We start from the raw sequence: 16,121 nt of genomic DNA on the forward strand, positions 1-16,121 counted from the left end.
ACAAAGCATTTAGCAAATTCTTTCAAAATATTAAACGCTTCTTAAATCATTTAATTGCGTCACCAAATCCGTAAAGAGACTCAGAACAGAAATAGTTTTCAAAAATCCTTATTTGAATTTATTTCAGAGAACTATGATTGAGGGAAAAAGACTTAAACAACTAATTATTCTGATAAAAATAACGTCAGCAGTAACGTTTCACTGGAAGGGAATCAAACGGAAAAAAATATCTGATTGCATACCAAAGCTGTGACGTTCCGCAATGATTGCGAAAACAAATTATCCATGCGAGACCCATCACTGACTCTTCATAATTATTCCAAGCAAATTACTGCCTCCCGATCAAAAGGAACAGAGAAGTTTTAAAAAATGAAGTTTAACGTCCACTTCTTAGCATATGAGGCAAAAGACGTCTTAATGTTAGTCCTCAACTCCGAACGCATAAGGATAACGAATGATCTGGTCCTCGAGAACATATTAAGGTGTGTTCCATAATTTATCCCCCTTAATGAGATGGTTTGGAATCGTGTCTCGCCAGAGAGAACGACTCCACTGCGGGCACCGTTCATTCGTCACAGCATGAAATTAACTCCGGCCGCTTGGATAGATTCTATTCCGCCTTCTCCCCCTCCCAGCATTCTGTGTGGGGCCAGGCGAAAAAAATACGCTCTTAAATAAATTACGGAAAGATTTATTAGATCAGAAGCACCCCTGATTTTTTTTTAACTCAAGAATACGAAATCGGCCCCACTCTTCATAAATGAGACTACTTTATATTTTTAAGTTAACTTGAGCAAGACGAATGCCACGAAATTATCTCTAAGGTTTATTATAAGCCGTAATAAAGCAGTATCCAAAGACATCTGAGGCAGCTACTTTATAAGGCAGCTCATCCGAATTTTTCCCATGATCTTTTTCAACGATCTTCCAGTCCCGATTTAACACCCCCAGAGGTTAATTCACGAAAGACAATTGGTATAGTAAAATATAACAATACGTTGCCAACACCATATTAATAGATAATTTTTAATCAGTACTAATCAAAACAAATTAATTCAAACCATCCCGTAACAAAACTTCCTTACAGAACTCTTGAAACACTCCAGAAATATTATTTAGGTGGGTGGTAGAGCAATACAATTTTCCCATGTTCAGGGATAACGGTTTGATCATCGCAGTAACGATTTCTTTTGTCGCAGTGTCGTATGTTTAGTCAAACGAGTGTTCCTTCATGAGGATATGCATGAGTAACGAAATCGTCGTTTTGAGTCGAGTTGAATGTTGAAAATCTTCACATTCGTTCAGTAAACATCATATGCTACGTCGACGACTTGCATTGCTATAGAAGACTTCTGGTGGTATTTTCCACCTGAGATGAAAGCTGTACGTTCCAAATTCCGCTATCTAAATACAAAATAAATCTAATGATACTACGCCGCGTCTAGAAAGGGCGCTAAGTTTGATTATACACCAAGTTGTCCCGATACCAAATATTACCGCATTAATCTCTTCCCCTCTGATGAGGTCCAAGTAGATATCACTGTTCTAAGTGGCTTAGTTCCCAGCTGCTTTAGCTGTCTCCTGAGCCCTTTGACGAGATTTTCTACGAGTGCAAATTTTGCAAGCTCCTCGAGATGGTTCACGGAAAGAACTGGCATTGTACCACTGGTCCTTTAAATCTGTATACACCATTTTCAAACGACAACGACTTACAAGTTAGACTTATTAGTTCGCGTGAGATCTACCGCTGCCTGTCATAATCAACTTACGGGTTGAAACAACTGTACGCAGAGTAAAAACAGTTTTAAGTACATATCAAATGTTTAGCTAAATTTAATCGCAAACGAAGTGTTGAAGAAATAATAAGAGAGGATAGTACAAAATGTATTCATTTACATATAAATTCATTTGGAATTTTACTATCGTTAATAATGGAGCTTAATAAATCAGAATGAAGCAATAATGGTCAAGGCTAAGGAAGTTATACATTTAAACAGAAACACTATCCAAAATTAGGCAATGTATCTCAAAAAGTTGCCTTCAATTGTTCTTCTCCTCAGGAAAAATTGTCTCAACATTGAAATTTACTGTAAGTTAATACCATTACATCACTGTCGTGTTTTTTGCTTAATCAATCCGTCAAAATAAATCAAGTTAAAAGATAACGAAGATGACAAATTAAGGATGGATGGAAATGAAGCACTTTGGCTTGCAATTTTTTCAAACTGCATAGATTTATTCGAAATTTTGACAGTAGGTAGAAAATAGAAGGAGATATGTTTAAAAATACAATCAGTTTTTTCTAAAAATTCGAAAAGCGTATTTCAGATCATTGTAATCTACAATACCGGTGTATACTTTTTATACTACACGTTCGGCACTGACGTATACACTCAAATTTACACCAAAATAAACACCCATACCCATTAGTTGTGTACATACACTTATACACGTTTGTATGTGTGCGCTCGCATGCGTGTAACGGGAAGACTGGAAGCCATGCAGTATCCGTTAGATGGTGTTATATGTAACATATAATGAGTATATATTTAATTATTTATCGTTGCACGCCTTCAGGGGCGGACCCAGGATTTCTTTCTGGGGGGGGGGGGGGCACAAGCAAGGCCGTATCCAAGATTCTTTTTTCTGGGGGGATATCCTCGGTTTCAAAAACAAAAAATATATTTCTTACTCTAACATTCAATTAGCCATTCGCCCTGTTCCTCATGGACCTGAAGTACTTACTTATACCCTCGCCTCCAGATTCTTTGCATGATATACATGATGATACTGAACGATTTAGTGAGAGACGTAGGCCTTTCTAAAGAATCAGCAGAGATTTTAGGATCTAGATTGAAAGATAAACATATATTGGCTCCAGGCAAATCCTTTTCTTGGTATCAATTTAGGGAAAAAGAGTTTGTATCTTTCTACTCTCAAGAAGATGACCTGGTGTTTTGCAGTGATGTTCCTGGACTTGTGACACTTTTCAAAATAGAATATGCTCATAATGAGTAGATACTTTTTATTGATTCTTAAAAAAGAAGCCTTAAAGCAGTACCTCTACTCAATGGCAATAGGTATGCCTTCTATACCAGTTGGACACTCGGTTCGCTTAAAAGAATGTTACGAAAACTTTGAAGTAGTTTTAAGCAAACTCTGCTATTCAGACCACAAATGGACACTGTGGTGATTTAAAAGTGATTTCAATGCTGCTTGGTCAACAAAGTAGCTAAACAAAGTTCCTTTGCTTTCTCTGTGAATGGGAGACTTTCTCGATGAATGACAGTGGAGACAGAAAGAAACAATACATAAAAAAGCTTAGCCCTTGGAGAAAAAGGTTACAGGTAGGGGTTAAAAATGTTTAGAGGAAAGCCTTGAGGATCCCGTAAAGGTGTTACTTCCACCACTTCACATTAAGTTGGGGCTGATGAAACAATTTGCTAAGGCATTGGAAAAAGAAGGGAAGTGCATCAGATATCTTTGTGGACAGTTTCTTGGTTTATCCGAGGTAAGGGTAAAGGAAGGCATCTTTGTCGGACCAGACATTGGAACACTAATGACAGATCCCAACTTAGTGGCCAAAATGGAAAGAAAAGCAAAGGCAGCATCAAATGTTTTAAATTAGTTGTTACTGGTTTCCTGGGAAACAAAAGAGATCCAAACTACAAGACAATCGTCGCAGACATGCTCGACAACTTTAAGAAGCTTGGCTGTAACATGAGCATTAAAGTTCGTTTTCTCAACTCACATCTTGACTACTTCCCTGCAAACCTTGGTGATGTAAGTGAAGAGCAGGGTGAAAGATTCCATCAAGACATCAGAGAAATGGAAAGAAGATATCAAGAAAGATGGAACGTCAATATAACAGCGAACTACTGCTGGATGATAAAAAGAGATGATCCTCAACGAGTCCACAGCCGGACAATCAGTAAGAGAAACTTCGACTGAAAGTGAAAGCGAAAGTGAGCGTATGGACTTATGAGCTTTAAGATAAATGGAAGTGTACTGGAAATGCAGTTTAAAACATGATATATAGATAAACTAAAATTTTATAACGTTGGAAAAATGTGAAAAATTTCTTACAGTTTGATAGTATACGCAAACATACTCCGTACTTTGTGAGAAAACCTGACTTGATAGGGAAAAATGGATTGCATTTTTGAAATCAGCGCTGGAAAGTACATACAAATCAGTTATCAAATTTCAAACAATTTTCAAAAAATATTTTTGCAGGCCTGTGTTATCGATGGCTAAGTTCCAACAACACGTACCTCAAAATTTGGCCGGTTTGAGACAGTTATCTTAAACCAAGTGTAGTGATATTAAAAAATAAATTTCAAGCAAAAATGAACTCTCTGTTTGCAAATTTATGCTTCTTTTTCAATTTTATGAACTTTTGGTTTTCAATTTCAGTGTACATTTAAAAATATAAATCGTTTCTTTCGCTCTCCTGAAAATTTGCTATTTTTGAGATACTACTTATTGTTAGAACTTAGCCATAGATATCCAGTTTCTTCGGGAAATTTTATTTTTCTCTGAATAGCAAAGACGCCACTTGCCAGCGTAGCCATCTCTCCTTAAAACCCGACCCTCTTAGCTTTAACGCGAGGATTTTTAACCTCTCCTTATCCCCTACCCCTATCCACGCCTTCATTTCCATTTAATCTCCCACTTTTCTGGAGCATTTTTCTCTTCCCTTCCCCTTCCATTCATTCCACCTTTGCCTCTGCCTTCCCCACCCCTCCACCCGACCTACCAACCGCACGCTGTCAACGCCCTGGGTACAAGCCTCACCACTCACATCAAATACGCCATAAAAAGGCTTCCTTCTCCACAGTTACCCACCCCCAACCCCCAGCTTCCTTCCCTCTCTCAATTACCCCAACCCCATCAGCCACCCCCCTCCCTTCCTCACCCAACACTTAAGACATCTCAATCCCTTACTTTTCCATCCATTTGCTTGCGTGCGGGAAGTAAAGTAGTTCCGTCGGCTGGAACTGAGTATCTTTAGCGCGTTAATACATTTGACTGGAAGTGGAGGGGGTTGGAGGTCCGGAGAATGGATATTTAGCTTGTTTTCAGTCATTGCAGAAAAATGATCTCTTCGGATATTTTCCACGGCCTGGTCACGGTCTGCTTCCAGTAAACGAGCGCTGGCAGGAGGAAGTACATAACAATAATTTTGAGCCCGAGACGAGAGCGGAGTTCGTGTTGCGCGGACAATGACTGGGGTCTTAAAATTTCTGCTGTTATTGAATTTACAGCAAATAATATCAGTTCAAAGACCTTAGTACGATGAGAGCAGGTGCCGTTCATAATCTTTAAATGCTTATGTTACTTCAAGAACATATAGAAAAAATTCAGTGTGAAATATACAAAATATAAATAAAAAAATTGGCGTCGGGAAATGTAAAAACAACCATCAGAAGACTTTATTTTGAGAAACGTTTCAGCAAGACTTTATCGATAATTATGTTTCACCAAAATAATTCTAATCATCTTCGCAATCCGTAATTGTTTGATCTCTTACTCTTCTATACCCTGTACTATAGAGTAATCTAAACTTTGAATACTTAATGCACCAGCTTTAATTTGAATTAACCTTAGGGAATACGTTACTTGGGAGACAACATTCAAGTCGAAGCCAATTTAATTTAGTTTCATATGATTTTTATGATATGGTTCGAATAGCAGACAACTACATACCACTAATACGGGGACTCTTCTTTTTATTATAATCACAAAGCCTCATTGAATATATATAAATGATTGATAACACAAAATATTCAAGAAAACTCTTTATTTGTTTCCACACTATAATTATGATAGCAAAAGGAACTCTAACACCGAACTCAGGGTATATAAATCTCTCAATAACATTAAAAGCCAAGGCTATTCCTTCATTCCCGGAATGACTGAGAGAAGACGATAATTTTCTGATCATCCCCAAGCACAATTGAATTAAAAGGGATTTGGGAATTGGGAAGGGAATTATAAGGGCATGAATTCACAAAATCAGGTGGTAAAACCATACATATGAACATCCTACCGATATTAGTTTACGTTTTCATAACGAAATTCTTTTTCAGAATATGAATGTATATATTGTTTTAGAATATTCTCTCGATGAGTGTAATTACATCCATATTTTAACTACGTCCATACACAATACCAACAAAATCTTGATGGTTCTTTTTTTTATCACTATGCGTAACGCTAGCATATAGCACTATGAGTTAACACTCAACGATCCCAAAAGTATTGAATAATGTGAAAAACTATTTTCATTTTTCCACTGCGAGTATGTGAAAGACTTTTACTTCAAACGTAGAAACGAACAGCAGGGCTGGGCAATTAGCCGAAGTACTTGACCAATTAAAACGACGCTGTATAAGAACAAGGATGATACTGTAAAAGACTCAAATTTAACACCTCTGTTCGTTCACCCACTTAGCACTTTCAAACATTTTCCTAAGCGAGAACCAAATTTGCATTTCTTCTTTCACGTAAAAAACATATTACTGAACAAAGGGGGACCTTCATTGACAGGAACCCGCAAAATAAAGCTGTCATTACCAAAAACTTCACGAATTCTGTGTTCGTGCCCGAGTTGTTAACGCTTCTTCCTTTTCACTGTAACCCAATGAACGAGATGGATGCTTCGGAGACGAATGGAAATTAGAAGCGAAGAAAATTTTTGTGTTTTGAGGAGAGCTAATTAGCAACTAGAGACTCGTGTGCTCATTAGCTAAGCGGGAAAACTATTTAGATAACACTAGGGTACTTTGGGCACAGATCAAAGCGGAGGCATCTTATGCGAGCTTCCCTGAATCAAGGCTAATATAGCCAAAATAATTATTGAAGAGGAAAGTATGACGTTAGGGCCTGTACCGCAATGATACAGGGGCAACTTAAATAGAAATAGCAAAGCCTGAGATTCAATGATCAAATCAATAAAACCAATGGCAACCAATGAAACTTTGAAGAAAGTGTTAAAAATTTTCATTTTTCCTGTTTTCCAAACTGATAAAATGAAACTGGATCTTCTCGGAACTCCTTAATCTCTTAAAAACTCTTAAAACTGTAATGGACTGATGGAAATCAATGCAGCAATCTTAATTGAAAAATCCTCCACCGTTTTATATATTTCAAATAGTTATTATACAAAAGGTTTTTAGAGAGGTTTTTGCTGCCAGGCTGTCATCACATTTTGATTTTACACAATGCAAGAATATATTGTTACACATATTAATTCTTGCTCAGAGTATTCTTAAGTGGTCACGGTGGATTGCAGATTTCAAAAACTTCAATAAGCCGATTCTTGGTTGAAAGTAAATGGGAAATACTGTCTGACAAAGCACAGTCATTCACGCGAACGATTTATGCTGAATTAAAAATGCACAAAGCACGAACTAAAACGCATTCATATGGATAGCCGAAAACAATTATCAATACTTCCTTCAATTACGCGTTTGATATACTCAATGATCTATAGCATGAATTGAATAGGATAAGTGGTTAAAGTGAGCACGCGGAACGCATTAATACAAAAAGGAAATTTTTATGCCTATTAATAAAGTGGAAGGTGTTGTAAAAGAGCTCGATTAAAGTTTATGTTGGGTCCGAAGGACATTAATACAAGCTCGTGAATTTAATTTCACAATTGTAACACACAGCTTTAAAAAAAATACACTGTGCAATTCAATGCCAGCGATGATACCTCAAAACCTCCGTAAGTTTTACAGCAATCGCCAGCACCACTTACGCTCCCCTATATCTAAGCATGATTAGCATAGTTAGGCTTGATTGGTAATATTATATGTACCCAGGTAATATTATGTGTTAATAACGAGAATATAGAACAAGTTACCAATGAAACCAACAGATAGCAGCAACGGAATAATACACTGGAATTAATTTTTTAATTATACTCAAGATTTTATCAAAAGATCTAGTTCAAAAATTAACATCGCACTTTACGAAAAAAGACAATTTGCGATACTAAATATGAGATTCCAAAACAGTACCTTCACATGAGAAAAACCGTTGACGGTGTTTTAAAAATATATCCGAGCAAAGAAATCATTCAAAACGTCAAGTTATCTCAACACCTCTTTTGAGGCGATTCCTGAAAATTTTCTTAAAATAAATGCCCACAGTAATTTCGCAACGATGGTAAATATTTTTGTTTCGCAGCGAAAAGTACCTATTTGGTACGCATTCCTTAAACTAATAGAAAGTCAGTGACGTACTTTATAACTATTAGATATTTAGGCTCCATCGTAAGAGGAGAATCGATTTATTCCAATTTACCATGCCAATATCTCAAGTGAACTTTTCCTTCTGTATGCTTTTTTCTTTTTTGTAAAGCATACTTATTTGGAATGAGTTCGGACTATCAGGATTTCTTACCTTTGACTTCTTTTTTTCACCCCTATCCTATCGACTTTGGTTAGGACCGCAAAAGGTGATGCGTCTCCACTAAAAAAAGAATAAAGAGAATGCTAATTGATTCCCCAGAACAGAACAAAGCATCAGACGCTAAGGACTGCGGTAGCTGCCGGAGACGCACTGGGCTCATCCCTCAAGCGCACGAAACGAAAGAAGGATGGGTTGGCTGCTGCTAACTCGACGGCTTCCCACTCCTCCGCTCCCGGAGCGGTCGTGGGTGCGTGAGGGAAGGGTGGTCTGCTCTTGGGAGAAAGCAGGAAGGCATCCTAAAGACAGGTGTACGGAGGTTGAATGCGGTTGGCTGCGAGGGCGCGATGCTAAACTGAGGAAGGAGAATGGTGGGAGCGAAAAACAGAAAGGGTGGGCGGAGATTTCAACAGTCGTAAGTATTACGTGCTGAGCACTAGTGATGCCATAGTGATAGATAACACAATAACATCATTATGGTCAAGATACTGGTACTTGGTTCATTATCTAAATATAATCCTCATTTGATACAAGAAGGTTAATTAACTGAATCAATAAAAGGTTAAAATATGATCCGTTCCTAGCGTTTTTAGAAAATCGATTTCTTCACTCAAAAGTTAATGATCTGCATTAAGTTTCCTATACCTAAAGATAACATTTTTTACGCAGAAGTGATCCGCATTAATCCTTGAATATTTTCAGATCATAAAAATTTTTCAAAGTCTCAGGTAATAAAAATTTGAAATAAACATTTACACTCCAAAATATTTGCCTATGTTTTCACTGGTTTGGCAATGGAATCACATTTCCGCAAGTAAAATAGATAATTTAGTGGGTAGATACACAGCAATATTGACATTAAAAGCCATTCAACTCGCAAAGTCTTAGTTAAATTATGGTTGAATTCATTTAACAGTGACGACATCAAGATACTATTTGAAAGGGTCAGTAAAGGGCAAAGGTATGACAATATGACAGTTTCAAAAAATATCACAGTCGTGGCATCGTCCGTCCACTTCTTTTCGGCATTAATTTTTCACGTCTCAGCCTTAATGAAGATCTTTCACGCAGAACAGCGTGTCTTAGACAATGGCGTCGCGTAGATGCGAAAGAAATTAGCACTGGAGCCGAAAGCAATTATTGTTCTTCATATTTAGAGCGTCAGGCACGTTGGAATGAGAACAGAACCCGAAAATTGAGAAACGTGAGCGCAAGGCTTCGCAAACATGGGAGCAATGATTAAAACATTTATAGCAGCGGAGGACGCTTGAGACAGTAGCTGCGTCGTCATCGCTAAGGTAATAAGCGGCGAGGAAAACTCACCAATGGCCAACGATTCCTTCCACTTGAAGATAGGGCATTCAAAATGGCATGCTAAATGCATGCGTGACAATCTCTATTCACCTCACTCAGTTGGAAGTACTTTGGAAGAAAAAGAAGAAACATTTGTGCGAATGGATTTACCCTAATTTGTATATATTATTTCTCGCTGAAAGATGTTCCCGTTTCAATGGAAATGGACTGCGTTTTCCTGCAGTACCACCCGTCGCCGGGGTGCGTCACGAATTCAAATGCCTCCCCTTTAGGTCTCCACGGAGACAGGGGCATAAACGTTTACGGTGCGCTCGTAGAAACGCATAAAGTAAGTTCTTTCGCTTACTCTTGCCTTCATCCCTGAAACCCCATCCTCCATACCGCCTCCTTCCTTCCTTTCTTTATTTCTTCCCTTCTCCCTTCCCTTCTTCCTTCCCGAGACTGAATGGGGGTTCCGGTGCTGATTAAAACAAATTGCCTCAATTCTATATTCAGGGTTTCCCCGAACTGGTTTTGCAAGCATATTCTCCCACTCCCTCTATTTCTCTTCCCCGTAGACCCGAACCTCACTTCTCCCCTTGCCTTCACTGATGCTTCAACTCCTTCACCGACTCGTTTTTTTTCCCTTACCATTCCCTTTCCATCTTTTATCCTCCTCCGATTTCAGACGCTTTGGGCGGCACTCAAAATCCTCCAGTTATGTTGATACTCCATCAAATTTTTCGCCCAGATCGTATTCACTGCTCAAATATCGTGCGCAAGCTTAAATACCTCACAATTTCTTCACACCGATTTTATTCATGTTTCCTTTTGGGGATATATTCGAATTATTAACAAACTTGGTATAAATAGGAATCTCATAGTGTTAAAGTTTCCAACAAGTTATTGTAAAGATCTCAGAAACTACTTTGATCAATGAATTTAGCAACACGGCCGATGTGATACTAATTTTAAAGTAGATGGAGTTGGAGAAGCTATATGGCAAAAACTCAGCCGGTAATTAGGAAGAACAAAGAAGTATTAGAAGGCTTATTAGCAACTATACACCAGATTTCAACCGCAACAGGGCGTAGAGAAGGGCTTAGCAAGGAAACTCGCAAGAGCTTAGTGATGTAAAGATTGGTGCCTTCTATCATATCAATATTAAAACACAAGAGACTGTATACCATGTCTACCGTGACTCTCTAGGAGTAGGGAAAGGGTCTAAATGACCGATAACTTTCTTAAGAGGTGCAAGAAAACATCCACAGCTTTTCATATTTTGTTGATTCAAAAAATACGATAAATCTCGCAATTTCCACAATGGTGAAACTAATCAGCATAAATGGTTGCATGGTGGAACACATGGAAATTGAAAAGAATGTTTAAAGATTTTGTACAGCATAGATGTCACTTGCATTCATTGTACCTTAGATGTGCCAAAACAATTTTATTCCCAGGCTTTTAATTAGCCAAGCACTTTTTGCCATTAATAATCAAATTCAGTCGCAGTCTTTTTTGTTGTGATCACATTCGTTCAACTCCGTCCCAGCATTACAACTTCTCATCTGTAAATATATATGCTAAGAGTCCCCGTTTTCAGAACAGACGATTCGATTCAATCTGACTGAGATTTCCTTCGCTTAATGCGTTCGGCCATTGTCTATGGAAACCAGAACAAAAGTGCAGGAAGGGATTCTCTCACCGTCTCATTAGTAAAAGCGTCATGCTTCAACTTTCTGTTCTCCAGTGACGCGGACTCCTCCCGCACTTCGATGATCCCAACCTCCAATCCTAAACGACTCTCTCGTTTTCCTCCCAGGCAGGGAGGAGGAAAAAAAAGGCCGCTAAAGTTGAGATTTCAAATTCGAGGGAGAGACTAGGCGATTCCTAGGACAAACGACTTCCACGGCTGAGGCAGCAGCAAACTGCGGAAGATTGATTGGACGTTAGAGGGGGCGTGAGGGGCGGGGGGGAAGGGAGGACAGCGTTGGACGCGTGGGAGTTCGTACGCTCTTGCGATTCCGAGGGGACGGTTCCAGAGAAAGAGAAAGGAAGAATAGCGTCAGCGGAGAGACAGAGACAAGGGAGGAAATGAGAAGGACGAACGCTGGGAAGGAGGATAAACGATGGCAGGAAGATGGAGCCATGGACCAGATGGATAAAAAATAACTTGGAGAGGGATCACAAAAACCTCCCCCGCGATGGTAACACAGTCTTGAGTCACTACCTCCACAAACAATAACCTCCTGGATTGGTAGTCTAATTTAATGCATTTAATAATCATAAAATAAAAATAAAAATACTTTGTTCTATTCCACACTTGATTTTAAATAGTACGACCCGGGTTTCTGCATATCATGCCATCATCAGGGGCATCACCTAATGATAGCATGATATGACAGACATGATATGCAGAAATCCGGGTCGTACAATTTAAAATAAAGTGTGGAATAGAACAAAGTATTTTTATTTTATGATGCAGCAGTTCCACAAAGTAACGCCGGAGACCGTGTCTTGCATTTGATAACGGTTGATCTCTCAAAATATAATCCTAGCAAGGAGAAGCCCTTGCAATGGATCGAGGTAGCATTGGTATCAGTATAATATGCCCAGCGCTAGAATTGAAGTTTTATCTTATTGCCTAGATTGTATGAATAAGGTTTAATTGTGATTAAGGTAATTTTTAAGGCTATGTTTAATACATTATTCGGTGAAAATAATGGTCATATATCAACAGAGGACATCGGTCATCGATAATCATGACTGATTGGGACCGGATCAGCCACCGAATAATCGATTCGTTGTTTTCAAATGTTTCCATTGCAATGGTGCCTTAAAAGTCGATCAATTAGTTGTTTCCTAGCCTAAACTAGTGGATTATAAAATAGCAGAGATGCAACAGAAAGAAGATCTTTTTTTGGCTATGACATTGTGTCGTTCGTTACCTGTAAATACGCGTTGAAAGAGTATTAAGGCACTAATACTCTTTCAACGCGTTCTAAATCTTAAATTTTATGCAGAATATTTAGAACCATTTTACAATAGCTTCCCGTACCTTTCAAGTGCTGTATCCTAATTAGGTAAATTGGATGAATCTCTGGCGGTCGGATTTTCTTTTGACGCTCTTCTACATAAATCTCATGAACATAGCAGTCATTGGTATGCTTAACCACTCGAACGGAATACGAGGAGACTCCAATTACCTGTCTTTGGAGCTCGTATGTATAGTTTTCCTTATCACTTCGTCTCATTTCAGATAATTATATCTCAATCCGGTTCCACCGTGAAATATTGTCACGGAGTGTACTCATACGTGAAAGAATAAATAATAAGACTCTGCAATTACGTTAAATTCTAAAAGAGTGCACCGATAGATTGCGATTACAGGAAAAACAATAGGCACCTTCAGCTCCTTAAAGAACCTGGTTCGAATGTGTAACGCCCACGGCATGAACAATGAGGAGGATTTTTGGTGTGCCCAGCAAAATTCAGAACGACAGGGAAGAATTGATGACGGAGAAAGGCAGAAAAAAACTGGAGGAAATGTGTGTGAGAAAGACGGCTCTGTGTGTCACGGACGAAGAGGAGGAATAGGTTGAATAAGATTAGGGAAGAGGCCGTCGAGCGAGGAAAAACCTGAGACGTATGGCGCAGAATTTGTTGGTCTCCTCGCGGTGAAAGGACCACTGGACAGCGGCGGCAGACGCCTTCCCCGCGGCATCGCAGATAAATAACGCGAAAAAGGGGAGAGCTTATCTTTTGTCTTGCGGATCTGCATGTTCCGGAATCATCAGCTATTCAAGGAAACCGATTGTGCCGCTGCCAAGGGAAAGCAATCTGTTCGAAAACGACTGTCTCCTGAGGTTTCTCGGATCTTGGAAAGGAAACGAGGACGAAGAGAGGGTCACAAAACAAACCCGAAGACTAGAATTATCTCCAATTCCGAAAGAAACCTCTTTTGCGGAAAAATATGAAACAAAAGCCTCAATTTTCATGAGTTGGTATCAAATTGATATTATCGTCATAATGCATGATCACATAGCAGATAGAATTCCTGGAGTTCTCGGATGAGCGAAATGATAAAAAAATAAGGCATATTTAATATTCTCATCAAAATTAACCCTGTGTCAAACAATTTGATAAAATAACTGATAGCACCTACGATTGAGGTCAATAAATGTTTATTACTTCATATACCCCCGAAATCGCTAACTCTAATTTGATTCTTTGAATTATAAGTTGGTTAACTCATCTACGTGAGGTAATAGATGAATTGGCAGAAACGCGTAATTATTAATCAATTATCTATTTCCAAGAGTTTAAAACATTAAATAAGAATGGTAAGCCAGCGATTAGCCGCTTGGCGACTGATAGAATAGAAAGAGAGGTGTTCTGGGCTCAAATCGCAGGTGAAACCCTCGGAAAACCTAAGTCAAAATCCTCGACGTGAGAGGCGGCCGGCCCCTGCATCACCGGCGGTAGTCGCGAAAAGGGTATTTTTATAACCAAGCGTTTCATGAGTGCGGTCGTTTTAAGCTGTTTTCGAAAAATCCGGTACCGGACAGAAACGCATGCTTGCATTTTTATTTAGTATTAAACATACAGTGAAAGAGGTTAAAAGTGCAAGGGTTATTTTTTTATGTACTCTAATACAAGAGTTTTGGCTAATGTACTTCTAGGAATCTCATCGGTTGTCTGCTCGAGCTGCCTTGATGGCATCATTAGTTAAGTCACTAGGCTTCTATCATCCAAACTGGCGAGTGATTTTTCATTTGGTGCTCTAAATATTTTTCCTCATTACTCAAACGTGGAGCTGGCAATTTTAGCTCAGTCAACTTACATGAACGCCTCTACAGTCGGATCTTTCTTAAATCTCCATGTACATTGCGCGTTATTCATACCAACCTTCGGGTTGAATGCTTGAGAGTGCAAGTCAAAATATATAGCATTAATTCTACCCATAGCCATTATTGGGGAATATTGAATCAAAAGAGTTCTCTTTCACCTATATCTAAGTCGTTAAAATACTGCCCTTTCCAAACCGATGTCAATGTCAAATTCAAGACATTGCCAGTGGAAATAAAAATATTAATTCAAAACGGTACCATCCTCAGAAAAGCCTAACAAGCTACTTAGTTGCATCCGAGCGATCTAGGACCAATGCTTTCCATGGTTAGTCATTAATGAGAGCAATATAGTACATTGAAAAAAAAATGAAAATTATATCAAATACGATAAAAGCTACACGAATACCCAAAACCCTTAGCAAGTACCACAGTCTGTCACCCTTTTTCATTTACACGATATCTCTCTTTTCGTACTGAATACACGACGTAAATATTTTTTACCCCACTAATACCTTTTGTTGGCATCTTCGTACTGTTTCCTACGAATTAGAAAAACGGATTTTATAACCTACATCCCAATTTTAGCGTGAATTACCCATTGAAATGATTGGTGTTGCGTTTAATTTCGGCAAATTAGTCACCCCTCTGATATTTAAGTCTCCTCCGGTAATTTGTCAATCGCAATTCTCTGATCCAGCAGTATATTATTTTCCCCTACACTCGGCCGAGGTTTCCGATTAATCTCGTAGTGGGCCGCGGCAATTGCAGCGGCTCGCATCCTTTGATCAGCCCTTCATCTCACTTCATCGACGACTCAATTCTCCATACTTGCCTCACCTACACACACGAGCGCGGTCAACCTATAAATTGAGACAGGCACTAACAGCGCGTCCCGACCCCCACCGGCATGCGGCAGATTTTTGAAAATCAAGCCCTAGCTCTTACCGCCGCAATAATTCATCCCTTTCCCCTCTCTCTATTAGATTGATGAAAGCGACCGCTCAAAGAGCATCTGCTTATGTACTGCAGAGACACGTTTTCTCAACAACGGATGGTCGAAAGTACTGTCTTGGCCCTAACTATGCGGAATTATATTAGATAGCTATTATAAAACACTAAGTAATATTTTCAAAAATTTCCCCGTATTGTAATTAGTTATATAGGCACATATATATGGTCAAAGAGATTTGGTTTCTTATGCAGAGACAGGTTTTGTTAGCAACGGGTGATCTAAAGCACTGTATTAGCTGTAACCACGCGTAATTGCATTTGACAATTATTGGAAAGCACTAAGTAATATTCCACTAATATCCCAGTATCATATTTACGGTGGAATATTACCATGTGTTTTTTAATGAGGGACTAAGGTGCCCATACCCCAGCCCAGTTCTTTGATAACATTTCTTACGGCTACAGTCACGCATGTGGTACATATAATTCCTCCCCATGTCACCAACTAAATTAAAACCCACAAAGGCATAAGACCCCAATAATTGAAGTAACACTTGTCACCCCACTCGGTCGAAAATCTCCCGGTCAAGCAATTTCCGGACAGGC

This window comes from Ischnura elegans, chromosome 2, assembly GCF_921293095.1.
Source record: "Ischnura elegans chromosome 2, ioIscEleg1.1, whole genome shotgun sequence".
Lineage (NCBI taxonomy): Eukaryota > Metazoa > Arthropoda > Insecta > Odonata > Coenagrionidae > Ischnura > Ischnura elegans.